Source organism: Taudactylus pleione, unplaced genomic scaffold, assembly GCF_031769625.1.
Source record: "Taudactylus pleione unplaced genomic scaffold, aTauple2 ptg000129l, whole genome shotgun sequence".
NCBI lineage: Eukaryota > Metazoa > Chordata > Amphibia > Anura > Myobatrachidae > Taudactylus > Taudactylus pleione.
In genome coordinates this window covers 22,062,587-22,088,626 of record NW_028284531.1, presented here as the reverse complement: position 1 = coordinate 22,088,626, position 26,040 = coordinate 22,062,587, and positions in this window count along the sequence as shown.

Below are 26,040 nucleotides of genomic sequence, written 5' to 3'. Positions count from 1 at the left end.
CTGCAGGGCTAGTGGAGCCCAGCGTTGAGCGCTGGGCACAGCATAAAATTACACCAGCACACATTTAAAATAAATCTAAAGGTATCTACAGTGGTCTGTGCAGCACTGAGCCAGGAAAGCGGGTCCTGGGCTGCAGTGCTGCCTTGTGTAACAGCCTGATGCTGGGCACCGGCTGATTGTATATTTTCACATGTAATGATTGTATTTAAAGTAGGGGTGTGCACCGGCCCCTTTTTGTGCTTTGTGTTTTTGTTTTGGATCTGGATCTTTCTTTGTGTTTTGGATCTGGATTGGTTTTGCCAAAACCACCCTTCCGTGTTTTGGGTTCTGGGTTTTGTGTTTTGGATCTGTATTTTTTTTTAAAAAAAGCATAAAAACAGCTAAAATCACATAATTTGTGGGTTTTTCTGCTCTTATGCTATTATTAACCTCAATGACCTTCATTTCCACTCATTTCCAGTCTATTGTGAACACCTCACACCTCACAATAGTGTTTTTATGTCCAAAAGGTTGCACCGAGGTAGCTGGATGACTATGCTAAGCGACACGAGTGGGCGGCACAAACACGTGACCCATCTAGGCGTGATACTGCAGTGGCAGACAGGATGGCAGTTTGAAAAACTAGGCCCCAAACAGTACATAATGCAAAGAAAAAAAAGAGGTGCAAGATGGAATTGTCCTTGGGCCCTCCCACCCATTCTTATGTTGTATAAACAGGACATGCACACTTTAACAAACCAATCATTTCAGTACCAGGTTCTGCCACACGACTGTGGCTGAAATGATTGGTTCGTTTGGGTCCCCACAAAGCAAGCTGGCAATTAATCTGTCCCTGCACAAACTGGCTTTACGGAGGCAAGATGTCGTCCTCATCCTCCTCATCCACCGATTCTTCACCCTCTTCAGTGTTGTGTACATCCTCACAGAGTATTAATTCGCCCCCGCTGGAATCCACCAACACAGGTCCCTCTGTACGTTCTGGAGACTGGACTCCCTGAAACAGTTGATACTTCATTTTTATGAACATCATCTTCTCCACATTTTGTGGATGCAACCTCTTACAACTTTCGCTGACAAGGTTCCCGGCTGCACTAAACACTCTTTCGGAGTACACACTGGAGGGGGGGCAACTCAGGTAAAATAGAGCCAGTTTGAACAGGGGCCTCCAAATTGCCTCTTTTTCCTGCCAGTACAGGTACGGACTGTCTGACATCCCTACTTGGATGCTGTCACCAATGTAATCCTCCACCATTCTGTCAGTGGTGACAGTATCATATGCAGTGACAGTAGACATGTCAGAAATTATTGGCATGTCCTTCAGTCCGGACCAGATGTCCAAACCGGCCCTTGACTTATGACACAGGCACACACTTGGCGCTGCTACTGTGTTGATGCACGTGCGGCTACAGAGCACACAAGTCACAAACAGAAAAAAAAAGTTTTTTATTTTTTTTAGCACTTTGGGGGTTACACCACCCTTTAACAGACATATGGGACACAGGCGCATGCTTGGCACTGCTCCTTTGTTGATGCACGTGCAGCTACAGTGCACACAATTCACAAAGATAGAAAAAAAAGAATTTTTTTTTATTTTTTGTGGAGCGCACTTTGGGGGTTATACCACCCTTTAACAGACAGATGCACGCATGTTGCTACTGCTTTGAGGATGCACATACAGTGCACACAATTCACAAACACAGAAGAAAATGTTTTATTTTTGTTGGAGTGCACTTTGGGGGTTACACCACCCTTTAACAGACAGACGCACGCTTGGCACTGCTGCTTTGAGGATGCACGTACAGTGGGCCTGATTCAGAGCCGAATGCTCTGACAGAGCTCTCGCTCTGAATCAGGGCCGTCCCTGCTCCTTTTTGGAGCGGCCTCCTGGCCGCTCGCATAGATGTGGGTGACCACCCACAGCTATAGCGAGTGGCCAAAATGATGGTCTTGACCATCGCGACCATCGGGCTTGCGACGAGACCCTGCAATAGGGTCTCGTTGCCGCAAGCCCTGGAGTGCTTTTGGCTCTATCAGAGCCAAAAGCACTCCCACTGACATCACTAGTGATGTCAGTGGGGCCGGCCCCAGACGGTAAGCGTTCCAATGGGAATGCCTCCGTCTGGGCAGCCACGCCCCCGGCATGCCCACCAAAGGGGGCGTGCTGTCAATCACCATCGACAGCATGCCCCCTTTGGTGCGAGACCCATAACGACGGCTTGGCCGCAGTTATTCGGGTCTCGCGCATGCGCTCGACGGAGCCGCCTCCGTCGTGCGCATGCGTACTTGGGCAACATCGACCTGCTTGCCAACACTCAGCGCTCGCGAGCGGGTCTGAATCAGGCCCTGTGCACACAATTCACAAACACAGAAGAAAATGTTTTATTTTTGTTGGAGTGCACTTTGAGGGTTACACCACCCTTTAACAGACAGACGCATGCTTGGCGCTGCTGCTTTGAGGATGCACGTACAGTGCACACAATTCACAAACACAGAAGAAAATGTTTTATTTTTGTTGGAGTGCACTTTGGGGGTTACACCACCCTTTAACAGACAGACGCACGCTTGGCGCTGCTGCTTTGAGGATGCACGTACAGTGCACACAATTCACAAACACAGAAGAAAATGTTTTATTTTTGTTGGAGTGCACTTTGGGAGTTAAACCACCCTTTAACAGACAGACGCACGCTTGGCGCTGCTGCTTTGAGGATGCACGTACAGTGCACACAATTCACAAACACAGAAAAAAATATTATTTTTTTTGGAGTGCACTTTAGGGGTTACAACACCCTTTAACGGACGAGCCAGCCAGCCCTTTACTTGTGACACAGGCACATGCTTGGCGGTACTTTGTTGATGTACGTGCGGCTACTGCGCACACAATTCACAAACACAGAAAAAAATATAGTTTTTTGCACTTTGGGGGAGCACCCCTGATGGACAGAGCACCCCCTGGACAACACTACAGCACCCCTTTAGGACTGGGACACTGCACAACACAACCCAGCCAGCCCCTATAGACTTTGGAGTGGACACAGCCCCTATGGACAACTGACTGCACAACACAGCCCAGCCAGCCCCTATGGACAACAAACTGCACAACACAGCCCAGCCAGCCCCTATGGACTTTGGTGGAGTGGACACAGCCCCTATGGACAACAGCAGCACATCGCAGCACAGCACAGCACTACACTACACAGCCCAGCCAGCCCTAACTCCCACCCTCCCCCTTCACCGTCCACAGCCGAGTGAAAAAATGGTGCCGACGCGGGTACCTTTTATAGAATCCAAAACCCGCGAGATCCGGAAGGCGGGATGATGACGGTTTGCCTCGATTTCAGATCCGAGTCAGGCGGGAAAAGTCGAGCCTGACTCGGATACGACTCGGATCGGGGGGGTTCGGATTTCAGAAATCCAAACCCGCTCACCCCTAATTTAAAGTGTATCTATTTTAAATGTATAATTTAAGGAAAAGTGCACTTACCTGTGATGCTGTGGACGGCCAGGGGATCCAGAGTCCTCCGTGGGCTGCTGGAACCTCCAGCCCCTTCCAGAGGAAATAAAATGTTCCCCTATGCAGCCTCATGCCTGGAAGTGGTATGAGGAGGTGCATAGGGAGCTGGCTAAGGCAGCCAGCTAAATGGGTTTAGGGAGATTCGAATAGCTTCCCTTCAGTGGCCAGGAAACCATGCCCGGGGACCCTGCTTGCCCACCTCTGGAGCTCAGATTCAGGCAGAGGTGGGCCTGGTCCCTTAGCAGATTCCTGGAAGTAATGTTTTGGAGGAACTTCCCCCGGCCCTAGACGAGCTGACTCCTGCATAGCGACCAAAACACCAGGTGTCTCAGGCTCAGGAGAGTGACCACTCCCCCCGGTCCATAAGGGACAATGTTAAATGTGCATGTGGCCAGCACATGCACAGGTCATGCACTTAAGGTGATTGGTTGGAAACCACAGGGCGGAAGCAAATGTCGCTGTGACTGCGGAGTCGCAACGGCGATAATATGCAAATGCTAGTTTCAGCCCTCCCTTTGTGCACTAACGTGTGGCAGAATGTGCAAGCCCTGAGATGCCCACTTTCAATGCCCGTGGATGTTGCAGCTTCGCTGGTTATGCCAAACACTCTGAACATCATTCACCATCGACACAGGTATAGTATCTCCTTCTGAAATTCCACTAAACATGGCCACTGTGGCTGTGGCTCTGCGGCTGGGAATGCAGTTGCGTTCACTGACACGTCTTCAACCATCTCATGAAATACCCCGTAGCCTTTTTTTTTTGTTCACTTAAGGTCACCTCCCAGTCACCACCTAGGAATACCCATGGTTTTGTCTCTAAAGCCATCGTTCCCATATGCAACAGTGTACAGAGTCATACACTCAGGGTGAAGCATGCACCATAGGGGTTTTCAGGACTTTTTGCGCATGCGCAGTGGCAAACAATCATTCAACTGTGCAAACATCAGCACTGCGACCACAACTGAATTAGGCCCTATTGGTCTAATCCTTGTCACCCTTTCAATCACTCTACCTTACATGAGCCTATGAATGATATATGCACAGAGAGTATGTATCATACAATATATCATGCAACAATATCCACATATCATATTAACATAGTGAGATTATTGTTGGGCAATCTTCTCATTGGTGCACATGATAATTGGTTTCAGTTGCAAACCAGGGTTTGTATTCCATTATATATTAAACTTAATGTGCTAGGAGACCACCCTATTCCTTTGTGGGTGGATTATAGAATACTGAAACTGTCAGAAGACAGTGGCCCTGATTCAGAGCCGGACGCTCTGACAGAGCGCTCGCTCTGAATCAGGGCCGTCCTTCTTGATTTTTAGAGCGGTCTCCTGGCCGCTCGTATAGCTGTGGGTGACCACCCACAGCTATAGCGAGCGGCCAGGAAGATGGTCGCGATGGTCAAGACCATCGTGACCATCGGGCTTGCGATGAGACCCTTGTGGTAGGGTCTCGTTGCCGCAAGCCCTAGAGTGCTTTTGGCTCAAACAGAGCCGAAAGCACTCCCACTGACATCACTTGTGATGTCAGTGGGGCCAGTCCCAGATGGTAGGCGTTCCCATGGGAACGCCTCTGTCTGGGCAGCCACACCCCCAGCACGCCCACCAAAGGGGGCATGCTGTCACTCAACATCGACAGCACGCCCCCTTTGGTACGAGACCCGGAGCGACAGTTTGCCCGTCGCTATCCGGGTCTCGCGCATGTGCACGATGGAGCCAGCTCCGTCGTGCGCATGTGCACTGGGCCACCATCGACCCGCTTGCGAGCACTCAGCGCTCGCGAGCGGGTCTGAATCAGGCCCAATATTTGGATCCAAGGCTACTAGTTTATGCTCTGGGGATAATAACTCCTTAACCACTTGCCTGGCATGGACGTAAGCTTCTGTCCACACCATGCAGTTCTTTATATGCACTGGATGTAAAATTTCATCCAGACAGATAAACATGAGGGCTGCTGCAGGAAGTGCATGAGCCCGTTTACTATACATACCATTACAGAACAGCACCCTCTCCTCCTCTGTCTACTGTGCTGCCGATCACTGCTGATCAGTCAGCAAAGCAGGACCCCCCTACCCAGCTCCTGCAGAACTGAGCAGCCGTTGGGGAAAACTAAGTAAACTTCCCCCCTCACTCCCCTTACGTACCTGGTGCCTGGATCCAGTCTCAAATTGAACGTCGCAATGGTCGCAATGTTTCCGATGGTTCCGATGGAGGTTTCAATGTTCTGGTATTAGAAAAATAGGCCCTGAGATTCTAAAGCTAGTTCTCTCAAATCCTCAATTGGAGAGTTGATGTTATGCTTTCATATCACAAGTGAGCAAGTTGAGTAGTACCACTGTGATTGCTTATTCTCCTAAGGTTCCAAATAGACTGCAGACTATTAGTAATATATCTCTAGGGTGTATTTTCTAGCTTAGTTAGTCTGTCTCTCTCTCCCATACTGTAGTGGGTTGTGGTGAAGTATAGTTATTTTCAAAGCCTTTTCTTCCTATGTAATAGGACTGTTCAGCACTAAGGGTCAGGGGACAGCTCAGTAATCTCTTCTCCCTATTTGTACTTATCAGAATGCTGTGTAACCAGATTGAGACATATTACATTTGTTTTGTCTGAATTGAGGCAGGCTGAAGGATTAGACAGTAATTATCTGTCTGTGTCCATAGACTTATGGTGCGTACACACTGGGCGATAAAGTGGACGACTGAACGATAATGATATCGTTATTGTTCAGTCGTCCACTTTATCGTCCATTTTTAACCCCAAAAAGATGAACGATGACGACGCGCGTTCCCGCGGGTCGTTCGTCATTATCGTTCATCGGGCTAACATGCAGGCCAACCTGACGATCTCATCAGGTTGCTGCATGTCAGGGAATGGGGGAGAGAGCCCGGCGCTGAACGATATCGTTAATGATATCGTTCAGCGGCTGTGCTCAATGTCATGAACGACATTGAGCACAGCCTGCCGGGGACAACACTACACGATATCACTCAGGGAGCATATCGTGTAGTGTGTACCCACCATTAGAAGCTGTATTCCAATACTTGCTTTTAGTGGCAGCTATCAGAGGCTTTTCCTATGCCATGTGTGTTATGGGGGCTGTGGCCTGACATATGTCCTGAGCTGGCCTACAATGATTCCCCTGGTAATCAGCTCTGCTATTACCTCTCCAGGTCAGGAGCTGAGAATGGAGTCCCTGGTCCAGGCTCCACTCCAGCTGTTGCATTCGCACCGGCAGGTGCTGCTGCTGCTGAGCTAGAGCCGAATCAGACAGTCCATGCCGCTGCCAGAGAGGAGCCTGGAGACAATGAGCTGCAGAAGAAGAAGCACTGTCAGGAGAATGGACAAAATGGGTCACAGGAGCTGGGGGCTGCAGAGGGGACCGCCGTCGCCACCACTTGCGTACCAGCTGGCCGACAGGGGTGCTGTGCCAGCTGGTCGGAGTAATGTCAGTAAATCCGGACGATGGGGTCAGGAGCCGGAGCCAGCCTATCCCAGAGCTGCGGGTGTGGTTGGAGACCACCAATAAAGTCAGTGTACTCCATGTTCTGAACATGAGCCCGTTTACTATACATACCATTACATTTGATTAACACATTATCTCTTTTGAGCCACCGAAAGCTGCAGTGGAGACCTTCATCCAGCATGTAGAAGACATACCTGCTTTAGACTGGTCCTGCTGCTTCACGAAGTGGTTTGCGAGCATGAAACTTTGCATAGACTCCTCTGGCGAATACTTTGAAAAAATTTAATGTTCACTTTGTTTGTATATGCAATACTTTTTGCGCATCCGGGAAACTTATTGCACACCCCTCGTATCTCCCCTCTAACTTTACACCATAAGCTCCATTTCTATACCTATACAAATGCATGTTGAACTGCAGGTGGGGCAGATATAAAATGTGCAAAAATGTAGGGCTGGGTGGGGTGCATCCTAGCTGAACTCTAGCTGAACTCTAAGTACAGTGTAATGGGTACACACTGACAGATATATTGGCCGATCAATTGATAGGCCAATATATCTGCTACCCGTTGGCCAGTGTGTCACCAGCGATATCTCTGTGAACGACGTCGTTCACAGACATATAGCGTCTGCTGTGCTGCAGAGCCGATGGCAGATATATCTCCAGATATAGTTGGCCATTGCCCAGTGTGTACGAGCGGTCTGATGACCGCCCGTACATGTGCAGCAGAGGCCACCGGGACAGATGATGGTTGTTCAGTGTGTATGATCGACCATCATCTGCAGATATATCTGTATAGTGTGCACCCAGCATAAGAATAAAGCTGTCCAGAATTTGTGGACAGCTTTATTTATGAAGTCAGACAGTATTTACACTGTACACAAAAATAAAATAAAATGCATTTGCACCACATTAAAATATGGCTACTCCAGGTGCAAAATTGCTCCTTTTTAGCTGCTCCCAGCTCTGTGATCTTAGGACCTGATTCAGCAAGGAACACAGTTGCTAATATGCACGCAATCGGCCGATTGTTGTGTTCTGCGCATGCGTATGCATCACAGTGCGCGTGCGCGAACCAGCCACTGTGATCGGGACTGCGATCGCAGTGACCACATAGACCTATCGCAGAGTGATTGACAGGAAGTGTCATTTGTGGGTGGTGATAGGTGGTTGGTCGGGTATACGCAGGCGTGCCAGTGCATTCAAACTTCGTTGCATGAGCGTGCATAAATTATCACTGCGATGCCCAATGCAGCCTGAGGCCTCATAGCGTGCACTGAAATTAGCAATTTATGAGTAAGGTCAGAGCTTGCGCGAGGCTGCGATGGTACTCGATTGTACCAATGTTTTCAGAGTCTTACTAAACATTACGGATGTGTGTAAGGTAAAGTGGGCATCCTTATGTAATACTGTGGCAGCATTGCGATTGCAATGAATTTTCATACTATCGCAGTTTAACTGCATGTGTAACCGCTATTGCAATCGCAGTTGCATTCCGTAATGTATCAAGCCCACAATGTGGTGGGCATGGAGAAGCACTGTCATCATCATCATCATTTTCACAATAGTCTATTTATAAGTTGCCACAAAACTGTAATTGTGGACAGTAGTATAACAAAAAAAATCAAATAAAAAACATATAATTTATAGAAAGAGAAAGTGGTAGTAGAATAGGCTACAGTGACAGGGACCAATTCAGGATTTCAATAGGTTGTTTCCAAAACAACACAAAAAAGCATGCTGGAATAACAATAGAATGATAAAGTACAGTGTATTTAAATGTAATAATTTATGTTTAAAATAAAAGAATAAGGAGTTAAGTAAGCTGTATATTAATGTTAAAACCCACATTAATATTAATCTCATTTTAATAGCTCCATCTGGACCATTTCACCAAATTAATATAATACCTAGTAAATGAATACACCTTAATACAACTGTATTAAATTAACCCCAATCTCCCCTTGAATCCAATTAATATTAGGGTGTGCTGCAGTTGCAGGTATCAGCACATCAGTGCCGAATGGATCTCCTGCTGATAATCTGTTAAATATGGCGCCTATAGGGACCCCAGCGCCACAAACTGACTGATCTTTTTTAAACAGTGCATGATGCTGTGTAATAATGGGGGCCCGCTGCTGCTGCACATTCCCAGTGGAGGGGGGGGGGGTTATAATCCTCGCCACTTGTCCCTGGTTGTCACAGGCCCTGTTTCCTGACAAAGTACAATCTAATTGGCTGTGCTGGGGCATCAACATTCAAAGGGGGCTGTATTAACCTTGTACAATACAGTGGGTAAGGACAGTAGCTGCTGAGTAGAAAGGTAAAGGTAAGTATGAGTTGTTCAATACATACATCAATAATTATGGCACATGTGTGTCTACGTGACATTGGTGTCTTTACCCAGACCTTTCATGTTCTCCTTGTATGTGTAGCACATTTTGAGGAATAAGGCGCTCAGCACAGCAGAGTCGCCCCAAGATCTGGCTACGTATTTTTTTCACCTCCCCTGTTGTTAATAGACCACCAAGGAAGGGAAATAGCCCAAGCAGTTCCCGATCAGATGACTCCCTGGCTGATATGGTCATGTGACTGCTGCAGTCTAACTGCACAAAGGACTGCTAACTGCTGGTGTTTTTTGTTTGTTTTTATGTCTGTCTGTTTTTTAGATGCATAGTAGCAGCAATATAAGGCCGTTCCTGGACGGAGACTAGGTAAAAGGGGATGGCTGAAAAGACGTACAGAGATGTTACGTCTTATGGAAGTGTAGACAGCGTGATGCTGATTGCAGTTTAGTACAGAGAGAGAGACGCTCAACTTTTCATATAGGAGTTCATATTCAAATGGAGAAACTGCACCTATCATCAGAGCTGTAGTGAGGCATGCCAGGCTCTGGTTGTTTTTTGGAGTCGTGGGCATGCCTTTAAAACAAAGTTTAAAAGAGTGTGCTCCACAGGAGGGAGCTGTGTGCCCCTTTGCTAGGGGCAAATCCAGGGAGAGCACATTCAGTGTCATCGCTCTCTCCCCTTTCCTCTTGTACTGCCAGAGGAGACTGCTGCCAATGCTGATCAGTGGCAGCAGCCTCCCTGGTCCCACTGCAGCTCAGCACACAGCAGCATGTGCTGGGCTGAGGAATGACAATGCCAGCCACTCATAGGTAAATGCAGGGGGGGTTTCCAGCTGCCTGGAAACCTCCCTTCCTAGCACACACTATGGGCCTGATTCAGAGCTGGACGCAATTAGCGCTCGCTCATCCAGAAAATAGGGGTGGCTATTCAAATGAACCGTTCACTCTTTGCGGTCTGTTCACACCTCTAGGTCTGAACGAGCGAACAAAACTTGCGGTCGTTTTTTGGAAAAATACGCCCCATGGCCGCTCGCATCCTACGTCATATCCGCTATTTATTAGATTAATCGAGTACATCGACCAGGGTATGAACTGCTCGCTATTCTTGGGGTTGGTTTTTCCTACGACAATCTTGCGAGCAGTTCTGGCTATAAAATAACCCAGTGACATGGTCAATGACGCTGCTGTTTTAATTATGCACACCTATGAAACGCCCGTTTTGACCTTTAAGCACGCCTGCGTTCGGATCTCCACTCCCCGTTTTCAAGCACCTTCCCCTGTTACCACCCACATACGCCTCTTTCTGTCACTGAAATTTTCAGGCATTAGCTATTTTGCGAGCACATGAATTTCGACCGCACTGACTGGTTCACACATGCGTATTACGATCCGCATGCATGCACAGTTGGGCAAACATCGCTCGGAGCGAACGAGCGGCCGCTTGTGAGCGGCTCTGAATCAGGCCCTATGACCACAATAGAAATAGTAATATAATAGAATGTTACTAGTGCTGCATGTTCTTCTCAGTATCATAAATGAAATGATTAGCACCACTTGTGGATCTTTCAAAAGGTGTCAGCCATTAATAAATAAACCTGTGCACCAACTAGGAGATGTGGAAAACATGCACTGTTAGGGGTGCACTGCTATAGACCATCAATAGGATTAATTATTAATACTGTATAATAATACACTATCCAGTACATAAGGAGACCAATATGTACATATATGTCCAGCACAGTGCTAGGTTCTTATGCTGCTCCCTCAGACTCCCAGACTTGCTCCAATGCTCTGGAATGATGCCCACATCTGAAACAAAACATTCTGCTCAGACAAGATGGCCCTACTGCTGCTTCTAATGGCTTACTATGATCGCTGGTCCTGTATATACTGGAATTATGCAACACAATATACTTTGTAGTTTGTATGTAACATATTAAAGCTGGATAAGTGCTAATTATGCCCTCTTCATGGACTGGCCACACTCACTCTAAAATCAAGCATTTGGAAACCCCCCTCTAGAAATCCTGCATTTGCCACTGGCCACTGACAGGCAAGGGAGAGGGGGGTGGTCCCAGGCCCCTACCGGGCCCCTCCATCAAGCACAGGACTGGGTATTTGGTACCCATTCCTCCCACCTCTTGGCGAATCTGCCTATCATAGGGCTGGTGTAAGTTTTGATGGTGCGACCAATGGTGCATGTAAAGAGGCATCAGATGGTAATGCAGCATCTATAAACACTGCGAGTGGGATTTCCTCGGATCTGAACATTTGGATGCCTGGTTGTATACCAGGAAGTGGGCATGTTGTTGTGCAGGAGGAGGCATGTTGTTTTGCAGGAGGGAACATGTTGGTGTGTAAGAAGGGGCATGTTGCCGTGCAGTAAGGGATTTTTTTGTGTAAATAAGGAGTCGTGATGTTGTGCAGGGGGCACATTTTGGTGCGCAGGAGGGGCAATGCTGGCGTGCAGAAAGAGACATGTTAGTGTGCAGGATGAGGCATTTTGAAGTGCAGAAGAGAGCATGTTGGTGTACAGAGGGGGTATGGCAAAAATCTGGGATGTAAGTTGAGAAAAGCTACTACCACTAAGGCTCACTGCTATCATTGCCCAAAATGGAAGGGGGGGCATACTTGCTTTGGCTGCCATACCTCTATGTTTCACCTCTTAACAAGCGGTCTAATAGGTCTAATTGAAAACATTGTAATTGTTGTGTGAATAGTAAGTGTATACAGTAGCATGATTGACAAAATTTCCATTTCAAGACTCTTTTGACTGGAGATCTGTATATACTACATGATACTTAACTGCAGATTGCTGACATTTCTACCAGTCGATTAACACGCTCACTTGATTGACCCCTTCCTCGGCCACTGAATATTTGTCTGCTGGGTTGTGATCTTTACAGAATCATAATTCTACTAACCACGCTCATCTACTGACAGTTAACTCCTACACAGCCATTTGGCTGCATATACTTTATAATTTCTAAACTCTAATGTGAAAAAACAAAGTAGTAAAAATATTCCCATCAAGCACACAATCTAAAGCAGAACCTGATGTCTATGGGCAGAGAAATATCTAGCTATGACAAGATAAAACACAAAATGACTCTAGTGATGATGATCTTACCTAGGCTTCAAAATTAAATAAAAATTGTACAAAATAACAAAAGGTTTAAAGTACAAAAAAAATATCAAAATGATTAAAATAATTGTAGCAAATTATGCAAGTACAAGCGCTTTTATTTCTACATTGATAATTGAATTTTGAAACACCTGGGCCTGGCACTGGGGTTGCCTATTTTTCCATCTTAACCCCACCCCCACCCTCACGTCTAAAGCTGGCTATGTCACTACTTGACTTCACTATCAGCAGCAAAGAGCACCAGTAACTAACTTACATGCAGAGACACTAGAGCCTAAATATTAAAATTTACTACAGCAACCATATAAATAAGTGCACCTCTCAGTGAAGGACTACGACGGTTTGAGAGAGTGCTAAATAGATTGAAGGATGGGAGAGAGTATGATCAGATAGTGTAAGGAGCAGCGGTGGATTTTGCCTAGGGGCTGCAGGGCTGTTAAAATCCATCACCTCAGTGTAGTCAGTGCAGTCCATGACTGCAATGGCTACACTGTGAACGGCAGTGGCATCCTATTGAAGGTGCTACCTGCCAGTCACATATACAACAGGCAATCTCAGGGGGAGGTGTCACCCGGCCAGGAGGAGCGGGTAAGTGATTGCACCCTATCGTTTTTATTGGCGGCAGCCCCCCTCATCTAAGATGGTAGGAGCAGCCGCTGGTAAGGAGTTCAATAAGAGGGAAGCAGCATAGATGAGCACCTACAAATCTGGGGCCAGGTGCAATTACACACAAGCTGCCATTGCACATTTTTTATCCATAGGTTGTGAGCCGAATCAGCCTTCCGAGACATAACATGCAAAACCAATGGAATCCATCCAGCGACCTTCATATCTAATTGAATCAGCATTATGGAGTCAGAACTGAGAGATGGTTTACAGAGGAGAGGATAGGAGACAAATAACAGTTTAGAGACAAATCTAAGAGGTTATTAGGGGCAGTATCCTGTGATCAAGTTAAAGATGTAGGAAAGGGGTGGGTGAGTAGCTGAATTAGATTCTTGAGGTTATAGGGAGCCATAGTATCAATTTGCAGAGTGGTGCTGTAGATGTGGAATGGCAAGAGATTAATATATGTCCCACTGCAACATTTAGGACTGACTGGAGTGGAGACAAACAGGTGAGAGGAAAACCAGAAAGGAGAAGGTTGCAGTAGTCAAGATGGAGGAAAATGAGAGCAGAATTTAGGGCTTTATAATACCCTAAATTAGAAAGGGGTGTAACTTGGCAATGGTTCCAAAGAATAGGTGACAGGACAGTCCAAGTGACTGAATAGGTGGAGTTAAGCTGAGGGTGTAGTCAAGTATTAAATTACTATGGAGGTCTGCAGACAATGTGATGTTCTCTACTAGAGAGGATATATTGACAATGGGAGGAGGGAAGATAATGAGCCCAGTCAAGTTCAGCATTAATTAGCATTGCGACTTCCAGTTGGAGTTGGCAGAGATGCAGATGAACACACAGGTTTAAAAGAGAAAGATCAAAAGAAGAGAGATAGATCTGGAAGTTCTCTGCAAAGAGATGTAGTGGAGTGTGAAAAAGCATATACTGTACATTTATCAAGAGAAGAGGAATAAAGAGAAAAAAGCAGAGGTCCAAGAACAGAGCCTTGAGGGAGCTTATAATAAGATAGATGTAGTGTACTGTACGTGTGTGTGTATGTGTGGAGGGGGGTCTGAAGAATAGTTTTTAAAGGAACATTCAAAAAGTTAAAAGGTGACCTAGGATAGGATAGCCACCAAAAGCCAAGGCAGAGCAGAGGAGAAGAGGGTGATGAACTGTGTCAAAAACAAAAGATGGCTAAAGAAGGATTGTTTTAGTGAAGTTACACTTCGATTCAGCTGAGAGTGGCTCATTGGACTGGTACCTAGTGCAGTCTCAGTGGCATGTAGAAAGAAAAAACCCCATTTCAGAGTGTCAGAGAGGGATTGAGAGGAGAGATCATGGGATAGGAAAAACACATACCTAACTAGCTGTGAAGCAAAGGGAAGTAGAGGAACAGGGTGGTAGTTGAAGAGAATGGTAGGATCAAGAGAAGGTTTCTTGAGGATAGCAGAGATTAGTGTTTCAATGGAAAAGTATGAGTTATTGAATATGTGAGCAAGTGTTGGGGATATTGACTAATGGAAATTGGGAGAGAATAGTGCAAAGGGCACAGGTTGAAGGGGAAGAGGTAGAGAAAAGTGTAAAAACTCAGGGGGAGATGTATCAAGCCATGGAAAAGGTTAAGGTGGAGAGAGATAAAGCACCAACCAATCAGTTCCTGTTATTTTTCAAACAGCCTGTAAAATGACAGGAGCTAATTGGTTGGTACTTTATCTCTCCCTACTTTATCTCCAAGGCTTGATATGTTTCCCCTAAAGGCTCATATACACTTAATGATATCATTAAGTGTTATCACTTGAACTGCCGGGCTCAATGTCAGGAACGACATTGAGCATACACACTGAACGATAACGTTAATGATATCGGTCAGTGACATCACCTGCCACATCCCCAAACTTGCAGTGCCTAACAATATCGTCAGGTTGTCCTGCTAGTTAGGATGATGAAAGACATCATTAACGATCCGCGGGAGTGCGCATCGTTAACGATATTGTGCATAGACACTGGATGATTTGAACGCATATGAAAAGTATCGTTATCGTCCATTCAATTTATTGTCTAGTGTGTATGCGGCTTAAATCTCAGGAATGGGAGAGCAAGATCTGAGTGCTGATAGGGTAGTGGATAAGAAGATGGGTGTGGGGTGTATTTATCTGGCATGAGGAGATTTGTTGATGGATGGAAGTAAATGTAATGAGCCATGGTTTTGCAAGATAGATGTTTTTCAGCGAGTCTGCAGTCCACTTTTAAAACTGCGGCTCATTACATACATTAATCCCATAGTGTTAATTTTGCCTTTCAAGTCAAGAGCAGTGATAGAAGAATGGGTAAAGATGAACAGAGAAGCAAGTTTAAGGTGGAAAAGAGGTGTCGGATTGGTAGACTGGGTGGATGTTATGGACATAAAGAGAGAGATGGGGGGCTCTCTGGTAAAGCAAGAATGGCAACAACATTGTTAGATTATAAATGCTCTCTTCCTTTTAAGTACATGTTTACTACTTTGTATCTTATATCTAATTATTGTATATACACATAGTCACAAAACTTATAACAATGGATTTGTATTTTATTCTATAAATTATTTCTGAAAAGGGTGCCTTAATGATTCTATACTTTACATCTCACCCTGCAGTTTTCTGTCTATATTTAGAATTTATGTTTCACCACCCTTTATTATATCAGAAATGTAATCAATTCAATGGTATGTCTGTTAAGTTTTTAGTTCATGTTAAATTATTTTAAAAAATATTGGTAAGAATAAAACTAATATAAGTGGCATAAGCTAATATAAGTGGCATATAGCCATTAGAGTGCACATGGACAATTTTTCTTTTCTTTTGTGTCTTTGAGTACAAAGTATTTTTCTCAGTGGCACCCCCTGCATATAATACAGTACAATGCTTCATAGTTATTTATAGAACAATATACCTAGCAGGGGATTTGGCAATTTTTTAGATTGTTATCGGTCCTGTGCAGTTTGCACAATCAGTGATTTTTATAGTAATAATCTGTCTAATTCCTCATCTTGTCTTTAGTGGTCTATAAATAGTTTTTTATTGTATTTCAAAAATATCTCTCTCCAGTTTTTACATATTGAAAAAAAGCACCTCCCCTTTTTCCAACTATACATTATTATAGTAATAATATTGAAATGTATGAAATATCAGTAATCAGAAAAGTTGGCACCAAGTGTGACTAGGTTAGCCAAAATTCACACATCATTTTGTGCCAGTGTTGAAATGAAATACTGTTTTTTTTAAATCCTATTATTTTTTTTAATTGAACAGCACAAAACATAGCATATCTGTACTGTACTATCAAGTAAAGTTTCCCAACAAGGTATATGTCTTTAACCGCGATGGTTGCTGACCACTGATGGCCAATGGCCATCCAGACTATTCATTATATTGTTATTGAGGACAATAAAAACTTTTAGGACTGAACCATTTAAAATATGGAATAGTGTCAATCATAGACCATATTTGTGTCGGTTTAGAACAACATGTATCATGGTTAATAGTGTAATTTAAATATATGATTTTTACACAGTATATTGACTCTCAAAATATAATTTTAGATAATTATTTAGCCCATATCTTACTCCATATTACATGATATAATTTAAAGTTGCTTACTCACAATGTTGGGAGCCATTACTTTGCATCACTTATTCTTAGTAAATCAGTTCAATCCTAAAATAATGTTAGGTACACATCAAAACAATTTTGCTCACAATCCATCCGACTTTACAATTTTCAGAGTGATTAAACAATCTTAAAACATCAGATTTAGAGTGTACAGACTAGTTATCATTCCAATTCAAACAAATGAACTGCCTCAAAAATGACACAAAGGTGACGTTTTTAAATGAACTATCAGCAGAAATTTGGGACAGATGATTGCAAATTCATGCACACTACAAAATGTGCATGATATTAGCTCATCTTATTGGAGAAATGTTGTACAGCAGGTCAGATCCAATCATCCAATCTGACAGGTTTTGGAATGATAATCGGCCCCACGTTCTCTGTACACACTCAGCCAAAAATCAAATGATGCCCATTTATTGCATAGTGTGTACCTAGCTTAACTTAATATAATGATACAAACTTTATTTCTGAGTAAAATTAACACTCAACCATTTTCATGGTCAAAAACACATGGACGCACAAACTTAATTTAGGTAGACTATAAATGATTTGTTCCATAGGGTCTAATTGATTACTACCGTGTTTTCTGGCAGGGTTGCTTTTGCTGGGTTTATTTGTTTCCGCCAAACTATTAAGCCGGGTACACACTGGCAGATATTGATCGGCCAATATATCGTGTGCCCGTCGGCCAGTGTGTACCAGCGATATGTCTGTGAACGTCGTCGTTCACGACACGACCACCGGCCAGCGGGACCCGTGGCCAGATGGAACGTAGTTATGACCGCCGGTCTCAATCCCGAGACTGTAAACCCGGCAAGAGATTTAGCATAGGTGTCAAAATACCAACGCCTATGTTAATCCCGATGACGGAACGCCGAGGATTATACACCGGGGATGGGGGGGTTAGGTTTAGGGACTCCTGGGGGGACTTAGGGCTAGACACCCCCCCCCCGGGAAGGTTAGACTAGGTTTAGGCACTAGGAGGGAGGTTAGGGTTAGGCACCCCTCCAGGAGGGTTTAGTTTTGGGTGTGGGGAGGGGTGGTTAGGTTTAGGCACAAACGGTGGGAGGTTAGGGTTAGGCACTAAGGGGGAGGTTAGGGTGAGGCACCCCTAAGGGAGGATTAGAGTTAGGGAGGGTAGAGGGGTAGGGATAGTATACTTACCTGCGGTGTTGGGATTTTCACCCATCGGACTGCCGGCATTGGGATTTGAACCGCCGGGCTGACGTCTGGCGGTCATTCATACTGATTCCGGACAGATGACAGATGATAGTTGCTTAGTGTGTATGAACAACCATTATCTGCAGATGTGTACCCAGCTTTAGACATACACAGGAAAATTGGTTTCATTTTCCATCTGGTAACAATAATTTAATTCTGAATGATATTCTGCCATAGTAAAAGCATATTTCAGAATTAGTAAAATCAATTAAAAAAATGTGTTATTAACTAGGGACAAGGATGGTCTAATGATGGTGAGCATTATGCGTACGGCTAACGAGAGCATAGAACACAAAGCTGATTGGGAGTCCCCCTGTGAATCTCCTCCAGTCATCTCCCAATTTAGTTAGATTAGCAAAGAATACCAGATTACGCTTGATATTATCAGCAGAGTTCATGGATTTATTCTTGCTGCCGACATACGTTAATTAAAAAGAAACAGGGAGCCATTTGCAGCCTCAAGTGATGAATCAGTTAAAGACAAGTATAAAGCCTCTTTTTCCTGGTAGTGCTCAGGTTTGTCTTGTTGCTGAGAAGGTGTTAAAGCTACAGATTGCATGCAGGGCTTTAGTTTTGCACAGTGCTGGGATTTGAAGGGATCCGTACATTCACAGCAGACACCTTGTTTTAGGAAGGGTTTTTTTTCTGTTTCCATGTCTCAGTTGCACATAACAGCCTAAGTTCCTGCTCAGCTCCCTCTTGTCTGCAGCGACTATCAGTGAGCTGCATTCTTCTGCATTCTGCTGGCCATCAGCTGCAAGCCAGCTATGCCACGGACCACTGGTGCCTCTTTGAAATGACAGAGAAGTTCATCCATTCTCATGCTGTGAGAAAGGGAAAGGCCCAAGCATAATGATTCTTTCCTCTAAAGATTTTCAGTTATTCAGATTGATTTGTTAACCCCCTTAAAGGAATTGTGACTTTACTTTATTGCTTTGCAATAGGTCAAATTTCTTTAAGATTATGCAAATAAATTGTCAGATGTCTAATTCCTGAAGGAGCTCTAGAATATATTGTACATTCACTTCATCCCTCTCTGAAAAACCCACAGGATGATTATCTATTGTTAAATATAAAATGTTTTTCTACCAATATTAAATTCAAGTAGACCTGTGTATGTGTAATAATTTAGCTCTATATTTTAGTATTTTATTGGGATCTGGCTGAATACAGCTTGATTGCCTACTTTCTCTACCACTGCACTGCAACTGGAGGTTTCCATTTGTTTTGTGTGTGGGCTCAGTTAAACAAAGTCCCAGCCAATCGTACGTTGGTAGCCGGGTATCAGCATTCCTCAGTCCTCAAACCATAGTCCTTTTTTCCCTGCACACCATCTGGCAACAGCTTGTGAATTGCATGAGACAGAATGTCTGGTATATGGAAATACACTACAAATATGTGGTATATACACTTATGCTTTCCCAAATAATAGTGATGAATACAAATTGGTTAATACAGTAATTGTAAAAATACATTTTATACTTCACCTCATTCTTAGGGGTAAATTTACTAAAGTCAGAGTTTTTAGAAGTGAGTTTTAGAAGAGATGTTGCCCATAGCAACCAATCAGATTCTACTTAACATTTAACTAGCACCTTCTAGAAGATAAAAGCTAGAATCTGATTGGTTGCTATGGGCAACATCTCTTCTAAAACTCACTTCTAAAAACTCTCACTTTAGTAAATTTACCCCTTATACTTCACCTCCCTACTATATTTATTATTAGCCATATTTATAAAATTTCCAAAGTATACAAGATTAATAAATCCTAGAATTTCTGTAAAGAATATACTTACAATAGGCATTCCCAATAGAATGGGCAGATTATGGGGCCTATGTATTAATAATTGCGGCACTGCCGCGAATATTAAGGATCCATATCGCAGGGGATATTTTCATTTTTAATGAAAATTATTCTGCTATGAACGAAGGGGAACTCGCAGGGACAACAGTTGAGGTAACCGCTGTCCCTGCATGTTATATCCCCGGCATTTAGTATAAGTCTTTTACAGGAGGGAAAGACTTCTCTTGTGGAAGCTGACACCGCGCATGCGCACAGCGTCAGTCTCCTCCGCCAGCCAGAGATTGAAAAATCTCTCTCCTGCTCCTTCATAGGCTTAAAGCAGTTTACATCATCTGAAGATGGTATAAACAACAGGGGCCAAACTCCGAAAAGCTTTGTTTATTTGGAGTTTGGTACTGTACATAGGGTAGAGATCGTAGTCCCTATTAATAATAATGGGGACTGCATTCTGCAGTGCTAATTAGTACTCTGCCGCAGATTTCTGTGAGATGTGCATAGACCCCCATGATTTGGTTTTGGTATTGGTTCTAATTCACCGTTGTGTTTTGGTTTTGGATTTAAAAAAAGTTTTTTTATAAAAACTGCTAAAATATTTCTTTATGGGCCTATTTGCTTTCTACAGTATTATTCAGGGGCGTATCTACCCTATTGCCAGGATGGCACTTGCCAGGGGCGCCAGCCAACAGGGGGGCGGCTCCCGGCAGTGCCACCCACGGCCAGAGGGTAGCGAACTCAATCAGTGCCCAGTCACATGGAGAGCCCCCTTGAGTGCTTTATTATTACGACGCAAAGCAGTCTTTCCCCCGCCTCCTGTAGGGTCTCTTAAGACTGGGAGAGACGTCATGACTCCTCTCCCAGTCAATTCCCATATTGCCCTGCGCCGAGGAGCCGTTAGGATGGGCGTGACGTTTGGGCGGGCAGCAAGTGCCGGCCCGCCCATCAGCTCCAGTGAGATCAAGCTAATGATGGCGATGCTGCCGCCGCCAACACGCCGTTGCAGCTGCCAGTCCCCCGCTGTGCAGGAGCCGGCAGGTAAGTTTACTGTGGCTGGTGGGGAGAGGTGAGGAGGCTGAATATGCGCACGCGTACTCAATTCCCCCCCCTGACGGACTAAATTTGCTTCATAGAGAGTGAGACAGCCCTGTCTCCGTCTCTGAATGCAGCCATGCACCGGGTGCGGCGGAGCTGTCACTCTTCAGATAGAGAGCTTTGATTTTTAGAGCTCTCTGCAGAGGATTTGGCCGAGGCGGGAGCAGCTACTCTTGCTGAGTAGCAGCAGCAGCTCCGCTGGACCCCGGCAGCGACCCTCCTCCTCCTTCCTCAGCCCTGGTTTTGTAAGTATGCTTGCTTTCGTGTGTGTGTGTATATATATATATATTCTGTGTGTAATCATGTTTGTGTTTATTTGTGTATATATATGTATGTGTGCTGTGAGTAAGTGTGCTCATGTGTGTGTGTATGTGTGCTGTGAGTAAGTGTGCTCATGTGTGTGTATGTGTGCTGTGAGTAAGTGTGCTTATGTGTGTGTATGTGTGCTGTGAGTAAGTGTGCTCATGTGTGTGTGTATGTGTGCTGTGAGTAAGTGTGCTCGTGTGTGTGTATGTGTGCTGTGAGTAAGTGTGCTTATGTGTGTGTATGTGTGCTGTGAGTAAGTGTGCTCATGTGTGTGTAATGTGTGCTGTGAGTAAGTGTGCTCATGTGTGTGTAATGTGTGCTGTGAGTAAGTGTGCTTGTGTGTGTATGTGTGCTGTGAGTAAGTGTGCTCATGTGTGTGTATGTATGCTGTGAGTAAGTGTGCTTATGTGTGTGTATGTGTGCTGTGAGTAAGTGTGCTCATGTGTGTAATGTGTGCTGTGAGTAAGTGTGCTTGTGTGTGTGTAATGTGTGCTGTGAGTAAGTGTGCTTATGTGTGTGTATGTGTGCTGTGAGTAAGTGTGCTCATGTGTGTGTATGTGTGCTGTGAGTAAGTGTGCTCGTGTGTGTGTATGTGTGCTGTGAGTAAGTGTGCTCATGTGTGTGTAATGTGTGCTGTGAGTAAGTGTGCTTGTGTGTGTGTGTGTATGTGTGCTGTGAGTAAGTGTGCTTGTGTGTGTGTATGTGTGCTGTGAGTAAGTGTGCTCGTGTGTGTGTGTGCTGTGAGAAAGTGTGCTAATGTGTGTGTGTATGGGTGCTGTGAGTAAGTGTGCTCATGTGTGTGTAATGTGTGCTGTGAGTAAGTGTGCTTGTGTGTGTATGTGTGCTGTGAGTAAGTGTGCTTATGTGTGTGTATGTGTGCTGTGAGTAAGTGTGCTCATGTGTGTGTATGTGTGCTGTGAGTAAGTGTGCTCATGTGTGTGCTCATGTGTGTGTATATAAATGTATGGGCTGTGTAGTGAGGGTGGCTGTGCTGAGGAACGCTATGCAGTAAGGGGCTATGGTACGAGGGGCTGTGATGGGGGCTGCGAGGTGAGAGGGTTTTTCTGTGCTGTTATTAATGGACAGGTAAAGTTATTATAAATATAGATATGGGGTTTTGGCACGTGCGCCTTACCTATTTCAAATATGGGGGGGCGCCAGTCCCTTACTTTGCCAGGGGTGCTTGGACCCCTAGATACACCCCTGGTATTATTAACATCAATATCAATAATATCCACTACTTTCCAGTCAATTTTGACCACCTAACAGTTTACAATATTGTTTTCACCCATATTGGCCAAAGGCTGCAGAAAGCTGACTAGCTAAACTAAGCGACAGAGCAGCAGCACAAACACATGGCAGTTTAAAAAAAATATATAGCACATCTAGGAAACAGGGGCACTGCAGTGGGACACGGGATGACAGTTTAATATAAACTATACAATGTTAAGCTATAGAATGTTTTCATTAATCAAGAACTAGCTCAAGAGGACTGAGGGCAGCACAGGGAAATGGAGGTGGTTTATGTAGTGGAAGGCAAAATAATGAATGATTAATTGATCGATTGAATAATGAAAAAAAATTAAGATGTGCAACTGAGAAGAGAAAAGGCCAGAAAAGAATACAATGCTAATAGCCAAGGATTCTTGACATGGGTTGCAAGAGAAGCTGACCATACAATCCCTCCTCCTTCATAATTGGGTAATATACCCCTGTAGTACATATATGAGTTGCACCAGAGAGTCTGAGTGTGAGGGGAATTAGACAGAAGCCCAAGAGCAGTACAGGGAAATGGAGATGGAGTATGTAGTGGAAGGCAGGTAAAAAGAATGATTGATTGATCAATCGATTAAATAATTATAAAGATTAAAATTGAGAGAGGTGGCCTTGCGTGAGCTGTTTTGCAGCAACTGAGAAGAGAAAAGGCCATAAAAGAATACAATGCTAATAGCAAAGAATTCCTTGCAAGAGAAGCAGGCCATACTCCCCCCCCCCTCCTCCTGCCTCCTTCCTAATTGGGTAACACACCAATGTAGTATACCTATGAATTGCACCAGAGAGCTGAGTATGAGTTATATTATATTTTTTAACACACAAGTCTTATATTAAGAATTTTTAACTGTGCCTGAACACACAACAAACTGCCTCACAGCGCTCCTAATACAAGGATGGCAAGCTAATGACAATTATATTTTTTAACACAGATGTTTTATTGTAAAAAAATTAATTGTGCCTGAACACAAAACAAACTGCCTCACAGCACCCCTAGTATAATCTGGGTGGCACCCTAATAATGACATTATATTTTTTAACACACAAGTTTTATATTAAAATGTTTTAACTGTGCCTGAAGACCCTAACAGACAATAAACTGCCTCACAGCACTCCCTGTAATGTTGGCACACTAATGACATTATTTTTTAACACAGTGCCTGAACACACTACACAGTGCCTCACAGTGCTCCTAGTAATGGCACCCTAATTATGTTGTTTTTTACACAGTGCCTGAACACACAAGTCAATGCCCCTCAGTGCTCCAAGTAATGGCACCCTAACAGCTTTTTTAACACAGTGCACACAACAGTGTTTTATTTAAAAAAAAATTAACATTCAGTGCCTCACAGTACTCCTATGGCAGTGTCTCCCTAATTGAGTTTTAATTTTTTAATAACACAGTGCCTCTTTAACACGGTGGTTGTAATGGCTATCTTTTTTTTTTTTTAGCACAGTACCTGAACACACAACACAGTGCTCACAGTGCTCTTATGGCAGTGGTACCCTAATGGTGTGTTTTTTTAATAACACAGTGCTCCTAACGGCTTTTTTTTTAACACAGCCTGCCTGAAGCCTGGAACACACAACACAGTGTGTTTGTGTGTGTGTGTTTTAATAACACAGTGCCCCTTTAACACAGTGCTCATAATGGCATTATTCTTTTTATAATCACACAGTGCCCCTTTAACACAGCCCTCCTAATGGTGTTTTTTAGTGTCTGAAAGTGACTCACAATGCAGCAACCCACAGTGCACACCCTCTCCTCCTGATCGTTTGTCTGAAATGGCGCCCGACCACAAGGGAGGGACTTTTATATACAATAAAAAAAACACGAGATCCGACATCAGAAAGATGACACAATCCAAAACACACGAGATCCGACATCAGAAAGATGACACAATCCAAAACACACGAGATCCGACATCAGAAAGATGACACAATCCAAAACACACGAGATCCAGCATCGGGAAGTTGATGTTTTGCCTCAATTTGGGATCCAAAGTTCGCAGGAATACCTGACCTGGGGCTCGGTTCGACTCGTAACCCTTAAGTTCAGGTGTGTTTATATTCCAGGAATCCGAACCCGCAAATCTCGAATTTGTTTTAGGCAAGACAAATTAAAACAACTGATTGCATGGTTGCCCTGGTTTTGTTTAGCATCTTTTTTTGTTTGTAACATTTTTATTAAATAAACCTAATCAAATAGCATAGAGGATAGCAAAATAATAGCAGTTTCCATGTCTAAGCCAGAATCTACTGACTGTGTCACAGATTCATCAACCATGGTATATCTAGACTGTGTACTTAGGTACTGTAGCTTATATAGCTATCGTTTGGGGAAAATGTTGACGAGAACCTAATCTGTGCAGTTATTTAAAGATGATTAGATCCTAATAATAACAGACTACTGTAGGCGGTAATTGACTAAATAAACCACTCTTCCTATTTATGTTCTCATCTCCTATTGTGCTGTATCCACCTATGGCTTGTTCTCTTCAATTTCCCTTCATGTCTTATAATGATCACACACTCTTACGTGACACTTAAAGAGGACTGGGAACATCCCACCCTGTAACTGCTGTCCTTCTATTAACTTGTCATGTCACTTTCTAGTCCAGTAAACAACAGCAATAAGACACAAACAGTCGGTTGTTACATTTATTTGAATTTGCCTCAATAAATTCAGACATCACAACTATGTATAAACACACACTCTGAAGCTATAATGTCTGAATTTGTAGATATAATTATAAATACGCCCAATAGGAGAGGAGTTATTCAACATTGGAAGGTAAAATGTAGTATTATATTTGCAATTCTATATATTATACGGATATTACTGTACCTTCATTTGTCCCAGTGCAAAGGCAATTATGTGAACATGCGTTTGAGGAACAGGTATTTTGAAGTATCGTATTAAATGAAAAGCTGGAAATCATGAATACTAACATTGTTTGGCAAAAATGAAAGTATGTCAGTGCTGGTCTGTGCAAACTATGATGATTAGATGGAACAAAGCTGCATTTTGGTATCTGCTAATAAAATAATATGTCTTTTAATGCCCTCAATAGAAATAATAAAGGAGTTTGTCTTTATTGGCTTGTACATAATACACTACAACTTTTGCAAAATAAATTGCTTTATTTTTGTCATCCATCTGTGCTTCCCAGTGGTTTTATTTTTGTACATTTGCATACAGCTCAGAGTTCCTTCCATGAATGCAGTTGTTAACTAAAGAGAGAATTTAATAATACCGCTGTGTAATGATATAAATGCATTGCTGAAAAACACAGAGGACATTATCCAATAAAAACTAATCTACAAACTAATAAGGTAAAAAAGTAATATGCAGGTGACAAAGCATTTTAAATAGATCAGAAGTACAGAACTAGGACAATCTGTTGTACATTTTGCCAGGGCTGCCATCTTGAAAGGTAGGGAATGTGGCATAAGGGGCCAGCTCACTATTATTTGCCAGTGCATTACCCATAAGGAAATATAATGGTTCATTGTTCACTTTCAGGTAAGTTATAAAATAAAGAAAAGAGTTGGGCAAATGAATGACAGTAGATGTGATTCTGAGTTAAGTAAATAATCATCATCGCATCATGCAAA